At 39.4% G+C, this 18,441-nt stretch overlaps 1 protein-coding gene across 2 annotated transcripts in view; it reads left to right on the top strand.

Moving 5' to 3' along the window:
• Positions 1–18,441, top strand: part of CPQ (carboxypeptidase Q) — a 479,409-nt gene that overhangs the window by 41,420 nt on the left and 419,548 nt on the right. For both annotated transcript variants that reach the window (XR_003793513.1, XM_029222597.1), the window contains exon 2: positions 11,041–11,114. The gene's annotated coding sequence lies outside the window, so the exon portion shown is untranslated. The remainder of the gene's footprint in view (positions 1–11,040; positions 11,115–18,441) is intronic.

Here is an 18,441-nt window from a genome sequence, read left to right as displayed (position 1 = left end):
CCTGGTTTTGAACCAATGCCTCTGTACTTTTAAGCCAGCTATGTGTTTTTCAGCCTCTGCCTGCTATCTTTTGTGCTGCCTGTTATGTTTCTCATCTCCAGAGTGACTTGGATGATTGGGCATTTTGTTAGCTTTGGGGAAAAGCATCAGCATGACCTGTGTGACTGGAGAAGAGTGGGACTTAGCTTTTGAGGGTTGGGGGGTGAGTGTGTAGAGGGTATTGGGGTAGAGAGTCTTTTTTTTTTTGCGGTACGCGGGCCTCTCACTGTTGTGGCCTCTCCCGGACCGGGGCACGAACCCGTGTCCCCTGCATCGGCAGGCGGACTCTCAACTAACTGCGCCACCAGGGAAGCCCTGGGGATAGAGAGTCTTAGGGGCTACTTTGGAGGGGGACTTTCAATAAAATAAATTTCACTGATTTCCAATCAAGATGAATATGAAGTTCTGTCTACATGAGTGAAGACCAATTTTTAGAACATTTGAAGGCATACATTTAAGATGACAGCCTAATGTTAAGATGGGAAGTTAAGATTCATAAGCAGTAGTATAATTTTGAATAACGTGACCTCATTCATCGACACTAACTTGCTTTACGTCTTCAGGTTTCATTATATTAGTACTGTGAATAAAACCCAGCAAAGTTATAGAGGAGGATGTAATTTTGATTTTTTTTTATTCAACAGTCATTACTTACATCCCTTTTACATTTTTGCAAATTTTAAATTGCAGTAGTGATCTTGCTACTCAATTTGCCTATTTCTTACAACTATAACCTTCTGGAATAGCCACAAATATAGGAGAAAACTGAAATAAAAACCTTTGAGCTCAATGAAAATATCTTCGACAAAGCCCATGGTTTGACTCGGTAAAACCAGAATGGCATTTCCTTTTTTGTAATAGGCCCAGAACTTATTTGATTTAGTTATATCTGTGACATTTTATTTATTTTCTCCTGGAAACATATAGTTTTTACTTTTGACCTAGGCAAGAAAAGGAGGCTTATGGCTTTAAAAACAGCCCTGCACAAAGTTATAGGCCTGAAAGCATAATTGAAGAGAGTCACTGAGGAGATCAGTGCTGTTCAGTAGAACTTTCTGTGATAACAGAAGTGTTTGTCCGCACTGTCCAGTACAGTGGCCGCTGGCCATGTGGCTGTTGTGACTGAGAAACTGAATTTTAATTTTTATTTCATTTTAATTAACTTAAGTAATCACATGTGCATAGTGGTTACTATCTTAGATGGCACAGTTCTAGATCATTGTATTAGCTTCCTATTGCTGCATTTAAAAGATGATTATAAAATTAGTGGGTTAAACAATACGATTTTATTTTCTTACACTTCTGTGGGCTAGAAGTCTGGCATAGGTCTCACGGGGCTAAAATCAAAGTGCTGGCAAGGCTGCTTTCTTTTCTGGAGGCCCTGGGGAGAATCCATTTCCTTGCTCTTTCTAGCTTTTAAAAGCAGCCCACATTCCTTGGTTCATGGCTCCTCCCCTCCATTGTAATGCAGTGTTACATCTCTCCGTCCCTTTCTTCCATAGTCCTGTCTCCCTCTGTCTCCCTCTTCCTCTTTTCAGGACCCTTCTGATTACTCTGGGTTCACCTGGATAATCCAGGGTAATCTCCCTGTTTAAAAGTCAGATGGTTAGCAGCCCTAATTCCCCTTTTCGGTGTAACCTAACATATTCATAGGTTTAGAGATTAAGAGTTGGGCATCTTTAGGAGTGCTTTATTCTGCGTACCACAACGTCTTGTGAATATGGAGCCATCTAGTGAAAGGGCAGGCTAAGCCCTATACATCTTTTCACATTATTTGTTGAGCCTATGCCTGTTTTTCATTCACCACAGTACAGTTCTCAGAATGATTTGAGAACAATAGAAATTTAACTTTAAAAGGGACCTCATATGATACCTAGCCCAATCTTCTATCCCGTAAAGTATTATTCTATTCTATAGAATCTATGGTTCATTTAATGTCTGTCAATAGTTTCCTATGAAGGGTACTCCCTACTTAGCAACAAAATCAGTGGCACTGTTGTATAGCTTTCATTGTTTTGTCATCCTATCATCTGGTCCTTTATCATCTCTACACAGTAGCCCTCTGGTTCTGACTTTTGGAACAATGTAGACATACTTTTCCTATGGTGTTACTATCTCAAGAAATGGTGCTACCACCCACACAGTTGTCTGAGCAAAATTTTTCAGAGTCCTGTCTCTCTGTTCACCACTACTAGATATCCTAAAATATACAACTCCTAAAATATCTCTCAGGTCTGTCTACTTTTTTCGTTTTAGTAACTATACTTTTCAGCCCTAGAATGTAAAATTTTTTAATAGTTTCCATTCCTCTACTTATAGTCTCATTTGTTTAATAATGAAAACCATATTTTTTTCTTGAATTCTCTGAGCATATATATTTTCGTTTAATTTCTTGAACACGTTTATAATAATTATTTAAAAGTTTTTGATAAATCCAACACCTGGGCCATCTTGGGGTCAGTTTCTACTGATTACTCTTTTCTTAACTGTGGACCACATTTTCCTTTTTCTTTGCAGATCTAGCGATTTTTGATTGTATGCTAGATATTGCAGGTGATACATTTTAGATATTATGTGGTCTGTTATCTTCCTCTGAAAATATCTTCCTCTGAGGAGTATTTTTTCTTTTTTGAAGGCAGTTGCAGTGTTTTTTTTAGAAGTCACTTGATCACCTTGAACTTGGATAAGCTTGGGTTATGCTTTGCTAGAATGGTTCTTTGGAAAGCTCTATGTGTTTACCTAAGCCTCTCTAACTTACTGGGACTTCATTTATAAACTCTGTTTCCTTTGAAGATCTTGTTAAGGTTTAGTTTTAGGCTTTTCTTGGGAAGGTCTCGAGTAGTCTGTACTCTAAGGCAGTATTTCTCAATCTTTTTAAAATTATTACCCGTCAAGGAGACTTTTTAGACATTTTCACTCCTTTCCCCCGTCTTTGACCCTGCCCCCACTTCCCCACTCCCCTTGTGAAGTTTTAATACCACAGATAAAACTATATACCTGCTTATGAGCTGTGTAATATCTAAGATGTTTTTCACTCCCCCTCTCCTCCCAGAATTAATTTTCACCCTTTTGGTGATATCATCCTTGTTGAGCGTACATGTCAGAGGGTGTGGTCCCTATTCGTAAGGTGAAGCCTTTTTGGTGTTTCTGCTGGATGCCCAGGGGATTTATGAGGTGATAATGAGATTTTTCCTGTCGGGCTGTGCCAGAATGCCAGTGTCTTCCACCAAGAAGACACTTGGTGTCTTCTTTTTGTTTCTTTTTCAAACCTATGGCAGCCACTCTCTGGGAAGCTTTAGGTAGTCTCACCTGGGCTGTACAGTCCAGCTCTCAGCTAAGGACTTGCAGGGACACCACATGGACTTCCAGGGCCCCTTGTTATACAGCTTCCTTCTCTCTAGTGCCCTGCCTTGCAGATTCTAACTCTTCAAATTCAGAACTCTGTTTTCTCAATTCAGTGAGCCTGCTGTGCTCTGCTTGGATTCTAGCTCACTTCGCTGTTTTTGGTTAAGTTGTTCCTAGGCAAAGAGCTGGACAGTTGGGGTCACCTTGCAAATTTTTCTTCTCTCAGAGGTTGCAGGCTTGCACTGCTTCTTTTCCAATGTCTGAAAATTGTTGCCCTTATTCAGTTTTATGGTTCTATGGCAATGGTGGGAGGGTTTGTCCTGTACCAGTAACTCCAGTCTCTCTGACTTCTATTGGAAGCAGAAATCCTTCCTCTACCTCTTTTAGTCCCCATCCATAGCTAGTACAGGTGATAATCATTGCCCTAGGATGAAAACAATAGCATTTTAACTAGTCTCCTGGTCTCCTTACTTTCAGCCCCCATACAACTTCTAGAGGGAGCTTTCTAAAACACCAGTCTCTTCTGTAATTTCACTGTTGGAACCCCCTCTTAGGAATTCTGTTACCCTCAGGATAAAGTTCAGAATCTCTAAAATGACTCATGGTCCTCCCTCTTTGACTCATCCCTTATCTTCCTCTCCACCTTTGGGTTTTGTTGCCCTATCTTGAACACTCGTATGCGGCACACTGATCTTTTCCAGTTGTCAATTGTGCACTGGTGTCACTTGCCTTTGCATGTTTATTTTCCTGTGTCTGGAATCCCCACATCCCTGACTTCCCACCTTACTTGGCTAACTCTTGCTCTTCCTTTAGGTTGCAGCACAGAATTATCTTTTTCTGGAAGGCCAATATAGGTTTCCTGCTATCTGAAAGTAGAGCGTTCCTGTGAAACCTATGAAGCCGAAATGACTTAAAGCGAAAAGGCAGTTACAGCGTATCTTGCTAACAGATGCACAAAGTAAATTGAGATAAAGCACACATGCTCACAGACACGGTTCAGAGCTATGGCGGCTTGATGCTGAGAGGCTGAGTGCAGTTCCCACGGAAGGAGCTTGGCGCTGCCACTCACTGCTCCACGTGCGCTGCTTGGGGTGCGTGCTGCCTCCGTAACAGTTTGCTGCAAAACAAACGCTGAACCTTTGCGTTTTGCCTTTTGTCGTAAAAGTGAAATTCCTCTTTGAATTTCTTTCGGTTAGCAAAAACTGGTACTAATGTAGGTCTTTTGTAAAAGCAAAGTGGTATAAAGTGAACTTTTGAGAAGCGCGAGATACTTGTACCAGGGCAGAACCCCTTCTTTATGCTTCATACGCTAGCTTAGTGTAATTATTTTAACAGTTCTATTTTTCCTCTTTACTCCCTTAGGAAATATGCTGTATAAAGGCGGGGATTTGATCTGTCTTGTCTGGTGCTGTATCCACAATGCTTATAAAATGCCTGGTGCATGAACAGGCATTCTGTTAATATTTATTTGTTGAATGAATAGATAAACAGATCATGCTTATTTCCTTTTTCATTTGACTGCTCTTCAGATATACAGAATAGCTATTGTGGTTCCTTAATCCTCACTTCTTCAGGCTATGTATCCAGAGATCATAAAAGAAAAGTTTAAATGTCTATAGCAGGGGTTGACAAACTGCAGCCAGATTTGGCTGGCTCTCTGTTTTTGTAAATAAAGTTTTATTGAAACACAGCCATGCCCATTCTTTACAGATAGTCCATATCTTTTTTAAAGTAAATAATTCAGTCACTTTCTTTTAAAATCAGGATCTAATGGTTTTTAAAAATTGATTTTATTTAAAAATATTCAATTGACACAATTGTCCAAGAATATGTCAGTCATGCATATTAAATGAAATACAGCAGTGTTTTAAATGACCTGAATGATCTCCCTGACACAGGGGATTGTTTTATTAACCCTTATGTGTACGTCCCAGCTTATGGTGGTTCCACTTATGATTTTTTGACTTTACAGTAGTGTGAAAGCAATATGTATTCGGTAGAAACCATACACTCAGTTTTGAATTTTGATCTTTTCCCAGGTTAGCGATATATGGACAATATTTTCTGGTGATGCTGGGCAGCGGTAGCGTGGGCAGCTTTCAGTCAGCCATGTAACCACAAGGATAGACAATTGATATTCTTACAGTCATTCTGTTCCCAGACAACCATTCTGTTTTTCACCTTCAGTATAGTATTCAATAAGTTACATGAGTTATTCAACACTTTAGTATAAAATAGGCTTTGTGTTGGATGATTCTGCCCAACTCTGGGCTAATGTAAGTGTTCTGAGCACATTTAAGGTAGATTAGGCTAAGCTATGAGTTTAGTAGATTAGGTATATTGAATGCATTTTTGACTTAAGATATTTTCAGTTTACGATGGGTTTATCAGGACCTAAACCCAAGCTGAGGAAGTTGAGGAAGATCTGTAGACAGAAAACTTATCCTCTTAGTTGAGTGTTATTTAGACTGGTGGCTTTTAAATTCTCCTCCCCTCATTCTGTTTGTTATAAGCAATGAAGTCTTTCCAACAAATGAAACCTTAGGAGGAAGCTCAATTTATAAAACACATAAAGGGAGCTGCTGTGGTTTAAGAGGGCTAGCACTGGATCCGTATCTACTTGGTCCCTGTTTTATTACCCCATCCCTCCCTCTCTATATGGGCACCTTTGTAGTATCCTTGAAGAGTGAAAACCACTGTTCATGGCATCTCCAGGACAGAATTTTGAATTGGTCTGGTTAGCAGGTCCTGCTTCTGACATAGGTATAAAAACACTGTTAATGCCTGTTCAGAGTTAGTCTCACTGCTGTGTTCCGTGGTGCTGCTGTCTTGATTTTTCTAGCTCCTTGAGTCCTGCCAGTTCTTTTACATCTCACCTAGCTTTCTGGCTTCAAAAGACCCTTAGCTTGCAGCTAAATGTCGTAAAAAGGTAACTCGCAGACTCACTGACTTCCAGATACCTGGTCTTTTCTCACCTTTGGCAGCTGAGGGCTCCTCGAACCAGGGATGACACGTTCAAATGCTTATTTGATCCAGGATGGGAACACTAATGAGTGACCCAGGATTCGTGTGACACCATCAGGAGAAGCGGGACTATGGTGACTTGATGACCGGTTAGCCACTTCTCATGGGGCTGCTCCCAGGTCTTCTGATTTTTCCAGAAAAAAATATAAATCCAGATTTTTATGTGAAATCTCCTGACCTTTTAATGTCGCTAATTGTTTTGATATTTGGAAAAACACTGTGCAGGCCAAACAAAATATATCTGACCTGGATGCAGCCCACAGATCACTCATTTGTCACCTCTGCCTCAAAGTTTGCCTTATCTGTCTTGTGCTTTGGCTACTGCCTGGTCTCAGCCCCTATCTGCTGTTCCTACCCGGGTGTCACCTACCTCTTGGGGTGACAGTTCATTGAAATGGCTGTCATGTTAACCTTGACTTCCAAGTCATCTGGTACTGAGAACAGGCAGGACAATGTCTGAGCACTTAACCTTACTGCTTGTCTTAAGTACTTTTACCAAATGCTGGTGCTTGGGAGGCCTGACTTGTTTTGATACTTTTAGTAGAAGAGAAATGTTATATGGAAGGATATATTATGTTGAAAAAGTAAAAGAGGCCAGCATTTTTTATTTTTTTTTGCGGTACGCGGGCCTCTCACTGTTGTGGCCTCTCCCGTTGCGGAGCACAGGCTCCGGACGCGCAGGCTCAGCGGCCATGGCTCACGGACCCAGCCGCTCCGCGGCATGTGGGATCTTCCCGGACCGGGGCACGAACCCGTGTCCCCTGCATCGGCAGGCGGACTCTCAACCACCGCGGCACCGGGGAAGCCCGAGGCCAGCATTTTATTAGTCACTGACTCTTGAACCTCTTTGCCCTTTAGGGTTTTTCTGCTTCATTGTGCTCTAATGTGAATCAGGTGACTCCAATGTAATTAGAAATTGGATTTTCCCTCCTCTTATTCTAATAGATTGATAGGCTAAAGAGCAGTCAGTTTTTTTTATTTATAAAAAAAGGTGTTTAACCGTCTTAGAATTTTCTCTACCTTTTGATTTGTGGATTTTAGGCTTTTGAGCATTTTGGGCATAGCCTTCTTGAAACAGAAAACCTTTGCCTTCCTTGGGATTATTTGTCACATTCTGAGGGTAGATGTGGTCAGTATCATCTTGGGAAACCAAGAAAGCACTTTATAAATCACAGAGTTTTCTCTCTTCTTGAGTCAGTATCAGAAATATTTTCTGAGCCAGCTGTGCTGGTCTTCTGGGTGTGGGATTATAGATGTGGTCCCTGAGATTGAGCTAGTGGAGTTCATTAGAGCACAGGGTCATGTGTTTGATCCCCATACAGGTCTGTTAACTAAGTCGAAGGAGGGACTCCTGGCTCAGCCTGTCTGGCAAATGTATGGTTTCAGGCTCAAGAAAAATCAGATTACAGAGTGAGAAATCCTTCATCACTAGGCGAAAAAGGAACTCAAAGCACGTGTCCTGTTGGATGTATTATGTCATTTGTGGATGGAATCAGAACCTAGATTACCTACATATAGGGAGAACGTTTGCATCACAACAGATGTAATACCCGTCACACAAATTTAAATAACCAGTGGAAACCAATGACTTCCAAGAAATCTGGGAAATGACAGGGAGTCTTACAGCTGACGGAGCTGGGGTGGACCTCCATGGAACTCTGAGTGTGCTAGAGAGCTCTGTGTGATTCCTTGTTAGGTGTGAAGCCATGCGTGTGCACCTTGAGACAACACTTTTCCCATGCAGGGTGGGTAAAAGGGTGGAGAGAGTTGTATTGGGCATGGTGTAGACACTCATCCTGTGGGTGCCTTACACACCTTGTATATTTGGACATCCTGGTTTCACATCTCCTGAGCATTTTCCTATGGAAATCTTCTATAGGAAAGAGTATTTTCTAGCTGTGCCTATTTTTCAGGGATGAGAATTTAAAAAATTATTTTTTATTATGAAAAATTTCAAACAAAGTACTTAGTATATAATACTGAATATCTATATACACATCATCTGGATTTAATAATTGTCAACATTTTGTCATATTTGCTTCATCATTTTTGTTTTATTGCTAGTGTTATATCATCCCTACATATTTCTCTAAAAATATGACTATTTCCTGCAGTACCATATACTATTATTGCTCTTATTAAAATGAGCTGAAATTCCTTAATATCATCTAATACTTGATCCATATTCATTCCCATTTGTCTCCAAAGTATCTTTTGTAGTTGGTTTGTTCAGTTCAGGATCTAATCAGGGCCAGTGCCTTTCACTTCATTCTTATGTCTCTTCAGCCTCTTTGAGCTTAGAACAGTCTTTCCTCATCCTTGCTTTTGTGTGTATGTGTGTGTTTGTTTGTGTGAACACAGGACATTGACTTGTTGAAGAGACAAGCCAGTTGGCTTATACCATGTCTCATCTCCTGAATTTGTCTGATATCTCAGGATGAGTTTTGATGCTTTATTTGATATTGAAAATGGCCTTGGGTCTGGAGATTGGCAGCAGTTGGGAGACCCTGTACACAGAGGGCCTCGGATAATGAGGAGGATAAACACAAAGGCAGTGGCAGTGTTCCATGTTCCCGTGTCTTGCCCCCTGTCAGAGCTGACAGACTCATGTGAACACTCAGGACCATAGTCCTTTCAGAAGGAATCAGCTAATTTTTTATCTTTACTAGGCTAGCACAGAGCTTGAGGATATAATGATCCTACTGGACATATATTTTAAATAACATATCCTGAATAGAACAAGTTAAAACGAAGAGACGGGAAGATGAAAGGAAACTAAAGCTATGAGAAGGCCATAGAAAATTACCAGTGGCCTGAAAGCTTGAGTTTCTTCTCCTCTCCTGAAGTCAGCTCATCTCTCTTGGGGGTAGCAAGAAACCAAATTTGGAATAGACAACTGCAGAGGATCAAGTGTCTTGGGAGAAGCTGATGACAGACATTAGGATATTAGACTTGGGAAGATGAACACAGCCAAAGAAGAAAGCTTAGTACAGGGAGGGAAACAGTGAGATGGTCCAGCTCATCTCTTTTCTCCTTCCCCCAAAAGACTGGTGGTTGTCAGAGGGCCTGTAAAATCTTTCTAATCTTAAAGGTTTTGGAAAACTACTCAATCCTTAGCATTCCTAACCTGGAGCAGGGGATCTGAAACTTGAACGGTATCACGCGGGAAGCTTTACAAAACTACTGATGCCTGGGTCCCACCCTCAGAAATTCTGATGTAATTTGTCTCAGATGTGGCCATGGCAACAGGAGTTTTAAAGGCTCCCCAGGTGATTCTAATGTGCATCTACGTTTGAGACCTACTGACCTAGAGCAATAAACTGTATATACATTAACTTTAAAAAAAGAAAAGACATATTCAATTGTCCTCCCTACCTCCATTAAACTTTATGGAATTCCAATGCATAAAAAAGATAAAAGTGGAGGTTCTTCATCTAAGGTAGTTCTGAAACCTTGCTCATTGGGCACCATTTACCACCTGCATTACTAATTTTTTCCAAACTCTCACTTCCTTCTTATAGCAACATCTGCCTAGAACTAAGATCCAAAGAGGAAGACTGTTCAAAAAAATCACTGATCTAGAGTTTACTGGATTTTAACCATCTAGACCTGGATTTGAACCGTGTCTCTGTCACTTATTAACTGTGTGACTTTGGACAACTATAGCTAAACTCTCTGACCCTCAGTTCCTTTACCTCTTAGTTAGAGATAATACCTGTCTCACAACCTGTTAACGAAAACGAACGTTGGATATAAGCTAGTGTACTCTTAATACAGGTTGGCTCCTTGGATACTTCAGGCTTTCCTGGAATCCACCATAAGCTTTCAGGTCTGTGTTGGTGTGGGATTGATGGTTTGGTTTAATCTGGGAACTTTCAGTTACCTTTGTATTGTACTTGTACTGTAGGATGAACACGGATTCCCTCTACATATGATGGGTCCAAAATTCTTGATTGACTTGTAGCATCACGGGACCAGATGGGGTGGGGAAGGAGTAGTTCCTTGTTGAATGATGAAGGAGAAGCCAGGAGCTTCCATGAAATGTCTCAGGAAATACTCTGTAACTTGAATGAACTGAGATAATCAGTGGAGAGGGAATCAGGCACAAACCTCTTTTCATGAGAATGAAAATGGTATGAGGGTCTGTAAATAGTGGTGGTGGATGGGCCGGGGGTTGGGAGGTTTGATGTGGGAAGGAGATCTCTGTGGACCAGACAGAGGTGGCAGGTTCATGGATGAGGGAGCATTTTTTTTTTTTTTTTTTTTTTTTGCGGTACGCAGGCCTCTCCCTGTTGTGGCCTCTCCCGTTGCGGAGCACAGGCTCCGGACGCGCAGGCTTAGCGGCCGTGGCTTCCGGGCCTAGCCGCTCCGCGGCATGTGGGATCTTCCCGGTCCGGGGCACAAACCCATGTCCCCTAAATCGGCAGGCGGACTCTCAACCACTGCGCCACCAGGGAAGCCCGAGGGAGCATTTTTTGATGAAAATATTTTTGTTAAAAGAACAGTGGAATTTGAAGCAGGTATGTAAAAAAACACGAACATATTCTTTCCCGTTTTGGTATTCCAGTGTGGTTAAACAAAACTCCCAGGTCATATAGACACCTCACTTTTTCCTTTGTGAATATTTTACAGTGTTGCTAAGAAGTGGAATTGACTGATCTGAATTTAGCTTCCTCCTCGCCCTCCTTCTTCCCACCCAGACTTTGGTAAGTAGTGAAATGACGGGACGCGTTCAGGGAGATGACAGAGAAGTCAGAGGCTTGGGGAATTACAGTTAGATGATCTGTAATTGAATAACGTTGAGTAGAATACACAAATCAAAAGCGTCTAAAATCTGTTAAAGGAAAAACTCATTTGGGTTTGGCCCTGTCTCAATGACACTGAACTAGTGTTTCTCAAGTCTCAACATGGCCGTAGGTGGTATTTCCTGTTTATCTTTCACAAGCTGACATCAATTTCCACATCATGTTCTTTGCACACCCCCGACCTCTACAGAATGAAAAATGCTTTTTAGTTTCCTCGGCGTTCACAGTGAAGAACCTTTTCTTTCTGGCGTCTGGATAAATGGAGGAATAGCACCCTATTAAAATAGGTGTTTGAGCCAATTAGGATGTTTGGTGGGCTCACTGTGGATTATCTTTAGTCTGTTAAATTTTTTTTTTTTTAGAATGGCTAATTTAATTAATTAATTAATTTATGGCCGTGCCACGCGGCACGTGGGATCTTAGCTCCCCGACCAGGGATAGAGCTGGTGCTAGCTGCAGTGGAAGCGCATAGTCTTAACCACTGGACTGCCAGGGAAAGTCCCCTAAAAATTTTTTTTTTATTATCTTATTGACATGTTATTATCCAAAATATGTAAGTTTGGTTGCTAACCCACTTTAACATAGTAGTTGTATTTCTTATTTCCGTTCTTAACAGACAGATGACAAAAAACACTTCCAAGAAGTACAAAGTGGAAAATGCTTATTTGGGACAATAAAATCTTTTGGTAATTTGAAATTGAAACCAAGGCAGTTTCTGGCAAAATGTGATGCTGTCTGTACGGCGGCCTCTTCTCATGTTATCCTCCTGTATCCCCGTGCTGTCTGGCACACCTCCACTCACATCCAGGTTCTTAGCAGGGCCCCCATGTGGCTCTGCTGTCAGAGTTCACTTGCCCATAGTGTCCCAGTGAGAGCACCCCCTGCAAGGCAATGTTTTTTTTTAGCATTTCTCCTTCCAGAAAAAAATATTTTTTTAATGCCTCAGTGTTAGTGAGTTGTCTGAGGAAAGAATCTGATGAAGATAGCTCAGATCAAGTTCTATGTGAGATCAACGGTAGGACTCGTTGTTTTATCGCGCTATGAGTATATACATTTGAAAAGAAGTCCCCTGTGAACCCCAACTAATGCATCTATCTGTTAACAAAGGCATTTTCAGAATTTCAGGTACAGATTTGATGGCTGGGGCAGAGTGGTGTACAGAGTCTTTTATATAGACTTCTTCAAATCTCAGCACAAGACTTCTGTTTCAAACCTATTTTAAAGACAGGACTTAAGTTTTAGCTTAATATCACTAAACTCCCTTTTTGTTATACCTCCTCATTGCCGGGACATTTAAAAGTCCCTTCCATTCCTACCAAAGGTAAGACATTGGTGACGTCTCGATGTCTGTGCACTTGTGACTGTTCTCTGTGTTGGTGAAGAGGTGAAATTTGCGGAGTACAGGGATTTCAATTCCTCACTTTGCATGCAGTTACCAAATGACTTCCTTTATTATGGTCCTGACTTTTCAGTGTGAGGCACATTTTTATTTCCCTTTCACCAGTTTTAACAATGAACTTTTTCAATCCATCATTACTTAATGAAGACATGGATAATAATGAATACGTGGTTCAGATAGTTCTGAGAACAGCCCCGTTCAATAGAAATAGCATGTGAGCTCCATACTAAGTTTGAATTTTGTAGTAGCCACATTAAAAAATAAAAATAAAAAGAGACAGGTGAAATACATTTTTAGTAATATATTTTAGTTAATCCAATGTAAAAATATTATTTCAGCATGTAATCAATATAAATAATTAGTGAGGTATTTCATACTCTTTTTTTCTTCTCTGTACTTAGTCTTTGAAATCTAGGCGGTAGATTGCAATTATAGCACATCTCAGTTTGCAGTAGCCATATTTCAAGTGCTCAGTAGCTAAATGTAGCTAGTGACTATATTATGCGTGGACAAAATTTCTGAGTAAGGAGAGTATAGAATTGTGAGCTTAAGGTTTAATTTTAACGAGACTGTATTCTCTGTGAAAAATGTTGAAATATAAACTGATGATTTTTCTCCCCAAGTCTTCTCTGGTGTTCTCCAGTTCAGTGATTGTCACTGACAGGCTTGCTCTGTATGTTTTTACATGTAGGGATACTGTATACCTCTAAGAGGTACTAATTACAAGGCACACGGCTGTATGCAGTGGTACTGGTTCAGTAACACTGCTCAGTTGTCCACGCCAGAAAGGGAGTTATAGGTGTGTGCATGTTCACATTTACCATATAATTCCAAATTGTTTTCCAGAGTGTAGGATTTCTTCTTTTGTTCCATGTTATCTCCCATACTTATTATCAGACTTCTGTGTGTTTGCCAGTATTATGGTGTGAATGGTATCTTGTGATTCAAATGTACAATTTCCTAATTCCTAATGAAGGTGAACATCTTTTAAGTTTTTAATTCACCATTCCTGTTTCCCTTTCTATGAAGTGACTTTTGCCAGTTTTCTGTTGGATTGTTCATCTTTTCCTCTTTTGTTCTTTGAGATTCTTCTGTATTCTAGGTCCTAATGCTTTTGATGGTATTTGTATTGCTAATATTTTCTCCCAGTTTGTGGCTCTTTTCCTCCTCAGTCATTCTATGGTCTTTCTATGAATCAAGATGATTAATTTTAACATAGTAAATTAACTGATCTTTTCCTTTATGGTTTCTGCTTTCTAAAATCTCATTTAAGTACATTCTACACTATTCCAAAGTTATGAATGTCGGTCGTTGCATTTCATGTGTTTTGATCAGTAGTATTTCTGTTATCGTTCAGTTCTATGTGTTTTCTAATTTTAATTCTTCTATAACCACTGGGTAATTTAGAAGTGTGTTTTTGGATTTCAAATATGTAATTTCCTTTTATAGTTCTTCTTGCTACTGATTTTTAATTTAACTATTTGCTTTCAGATAACATAGTATGTGAGATAAGAGAATCTGAAATTTGTTGAGATCTATTTTATGGCCCGGAATGTGGTTAATTTTTATAACCATGTGTGCTTGAAGAGAATGTATATTCTCAAGTTGTTGAATGTATTGTCTCATACGTACACAGTAGATCAAGTTTGTTGTGTTGTTCAGATTTTTATATCATTACTGATTTTGTTGTTGTTTTTGCTTGATATGTCAGCTACTGAGGAGGTATGTTAAAATCTTCCATTATTATGAGGATTTGCCCATTTCTCTGTAGTTCAGACATTTCTTTTTGCTCTATATACTTTTGAATCCATGTAATTAAGTGCATATACATGTAAAATTGTTATATATTCCTACTGAACTGAGCATTTTTGGTAATGATTCTCTTCATATCAATAATCCTTTTGCCTTTAAATCGATTTTGTCTGATATTGATACAGCTTTACCAATTTTTTTTAATTAGTGTTTTTTGATATATCTTTTTCATAAACTTTACATTAAATTTATGTGTGTTAAGCTTTAGGTGTGTCCCTCACAAATAACTTAGAGTTGTATTTTATTTTTTACTCCGGTCTGACAATATTTGTCTTTTAACCAGACAGTCAAGTCCATTTACATTGATTGTGATTAACGTTATACAGGCATACCTTGGAGATATTTCAGGTTCTGTTCCAGACCACTGCAGTAAAGCAAATATCACAATAAAGCAAGTCACATGAAATTTTTGGCTTTCCAGTGCATATAGAAGTTAGGTTTACACTATACTATAGTCTGTTAAGTGTTCAATAATAGCATTATATCTCCAAAAACAATGTATCTACCTTAATTAAAAATTACTCTATTGCTAAATAATGTTAACCATCATCTGAGCCTTCATCAGGTTGTAATGTTTTTGCTGGTGTAGAGTCTTGCTTCAGTGTTGGTGGCTGCTGACTGATCAGGGTGGTGGTTACTGAAGGCTGGGGAGGCTGCGGGAATTTCTTAAAATACGACAACAGTGAAGTTTGCTGCATTGATTGACACTTCCTTTCAGGAACGATTTCTCTGTAAAATACAATGCTGTTTGATAGCATTTTACCCACAGTAGAAGTTCTTTCAAAACTGCAGTTGATCCTGTCAAACCCTGCTGCTGCTTTATCAACTTAGTGGATGTAACAGTCTAAGTTCTTTGTTGTCGTTTCAACAATCTTCACAGTATCTTCACCAGGAATAGATTCCATCTCAAGAAACCACTTTCTTTGCTCATCCATAAGAAGCAACTTCTCATCTGTGAAAGTTTTATCATGAGATTGCAACAATTTATTCACATCTTCAGGTTCCACTTTTAATTCTAATTCTCTTGCTATTTCCACCACATCTGCAGTTACTTCCTCCACTGAAGTCTTGAGCCCCTCAAAGTCATTCCATGAGGATTGGAATCAACTTTTTCCAAATTCCTGTGAATGTTGATATTTTGACCTCTTCCCATGAATCACGAATGTTCTTAGTGTCATCTAGAGTGGTAATCATTTCCAGAAGGTTTTCAATTTACTTTGCTTAGATCCACCAGAGGAATTACTACCCATGGCAGCTATAATTTTACAATATATTTCTTAAATAGTTAAGACTTGGAAGTGGAAATGACTCCTCAATCCATGGGCTGCAGCATGGATGTTGTGCTAGCAGACGTGAAAACAACATTAATCTTATTATACATCTCCATAAGAGCTCTTGGGTAACCAGGTGCATTGTCAATGAACAGTAATATTTTGAAAGGAATCTTCTTTTCTGAGCAGTAGGTCTCAACAGTGGGCTTAAAATATTCAGTAAACCATGTTGTGAACAGATGTGCTGTCATCCAGGCTTTACTGTTCCATTTAAGGAGCACAGGCAGTATAGATTTAGCATAATTCTTAAGGGCCTTAGGATTTTTGAAATGGTCATTTAAACTTCATTCAACTTCAAGTCACTAGCTTCATTAGCCCCTAATAAGAGAGTCAGCCTGTCCTTTGAAGCTTTTAAATTAGGCATTGACTTCTCTTCTCTAGCTATGCAAGTCCCAGATGGCATCTTCTTCCGATAGAAGGCTGTTTCATCTGCATTAAAAATCTGTTGTTTGGTGTAGCCACCTTCACGAATGATCTTAGTTAGATCTTCTAGCTAACTTCTGCGGCTTCTACATCAGCACTAGCTGCTTCACCTTGTACTTTTATGTTATGGAGATGCCTTCTTTCCATAAAGCTCAAGAACCAACTTCTGCTAGCTTCAAACTTTTCTTCTGCAGCTTCCTCACCTTCCTCAGCCTTCACAGAATTGAAGAGAGTTAGGACCTTGCTTTGTGTTAGGCTTTGGCTTAAGGTAATGTTGTGGCTGATACTATCTTCTATCTAGATCACTCAAACTTGCTTCATATGGGCAATAAGGCTATTTCACTTTCTTATCATTGGTATGTTCACTGGAGTAGCACTTTTAGTTTCTTTCAAGAACTTTTCCTTTGCATTCGTTCACAACTTGGCTAACTGGTGCAAGAGGCCTAGCTTTTGACCTCTCTTTGCTTTTGATGTGTCTTCCTCATTAAGCATAATAATCGTTTCTAGCTTTTGATTTACAGTGAGAGATGTGCAACTCTTCCTTTTACTTGAACAAGTGCTTAGAGGCCATTGTAGGACTATTAATTTGCCTAATTTCAATATTGTTTTGTCTTAAGGAATAAGGAGGCCCAAGGAAAGGGAGAGAGCCTTGAGTGGTGAGAACACACACAACATTTATTGAGTCAGTTTGCCATCTTAACTGGGTGCAGTTTGTGGTGCCCCAAAACAATTATAACAGTAGCATCAAAGGTCACTGATCACAGATCACCGTAACAAATAATAATCAAAAAGTTTGAAATATTATCAGAATTACCAAAATGTGACACAGAGACATGACGTGAGTAAACGCTATTGGAAAAATGGCACTGATCGAGTTTACTTAATGCAGAGTAACCTTCAATTTTGAAAAATATAGTATCTGTGAGGTGCAGTAAAGCGAAGTAAAATAAAATGAGTTATGCCTGTATTTGGATTTATTTCTTCCGTCTTCTCATGGCTTGAAGTGTTTATCTGGATTGTATCATATCCTTTGGTTGAAAGATGTTCCAAGTCACTAAATAACCCAGTCCCCTACTTATAGCCCATTATGTTGGACTATCCCTATGACCCCAACAGGGTAGTGACTTGGGATTAAATGGCAACAGAACACAAGGCAGGAACTGGAGATGGTTAAGGACCAGTGTTAGGAAAGAAGAAGTTCACCATCATCATGTGTTTAAACAACTCTTATATGCATATAAAAGAGGAATTAAAACATTAGCAGCAAATGACAGAGCTAGAACAAATGAGCGGAATAATACTTTGTTCACTGAGCAGCTGTTAAGTGCCATGTACACTGCTAAACACTTTTCACATATAATTTACTTTTCACATACATAGTTTACTTCACACAACAAACCACTAAGGTAGGGGGTTATTGTTTTCATTTTATAGGTGAGGAAATCGAGGATCAGAGAGCTTAAAGAAGATACTCAAGGTCAAACAACTGGTAATTGGCAGAATTGGGGATTGTACTCAATCCTGTATGACTCTAAAACTCTTGCTTTTTTCATTAAGGTATATTGCAGGGAGGTGAACAGGTAAACAGCAAATAAAAGAACATTATTTTAATTAAAATTGATAAAAAGTATAATGGCCTATCATTTGGGGTGGTAAGCATCCCATTTTTGGACATTTCCAAGCAGAGAGAGGGTAGTCATAAATTAAGGCTATGGCAGTGGGTGTTTTACTTTGAGTGAGAAGTTGTACTTTAGAACAGATGCTTGCTGAGAAGATAAACAAAATTTGATAAACCATTAGCCAGACTTATCAAGAAAAAAAGGGAGAAGACTCAAATCAATAGAATTAGAAATGAAAAAGGAGAAGTAACAACTGACATTGCACAAATACAAAGGATCATGAGAGATTACTACAAGCAACTATATGCCAATAAAACGGACAACCTGGAAGAAATGGACAAATTCTTAGAAATGCACAACCTTCCAAGACTGAACCAGGAAGAAATAGAAAACAAGAACAGACCAATCACAAGCACTGAAATTGAAACTATGATTAAAAATCTTCCAACAAACAAAAGCCCAGGACCAGATGGCTTCACAGGCAAATTCTATCAAACATTTAGAGAAGAGCTAACACCTATCCTTCTCAAACTCTTCCAAAATATAGCAGAGGGAGGAACGCTCCCAAACTCATTCTATGAGGCCACCATCATCACCCTGTTACCAAAACCAGACAAAGATGTCACAAGGAAAGAAAACTACAT

The sequence above is a fragment of the Monodon monoceros genome, unplaced genomic scaffold, assembly GCF_005190385.1.
Source record: "Monodon monoceros isolate NGI ecotype Baffin Bay Population unplaced genomic scaffold, NGI_Narwhal_1 Super_Scaffold_14, whole genome shotgun sequence".
NCBI lineage: Eukaryota > Metazoa > Chordata > Mammalia > Artiodactyla > Monodontidae > Monodon > Monodon monoceros.
Note: the sequence above shows the minus strand (reverse complement) of the source record. Positions and strands in the feature narration are given on the sequence as shown.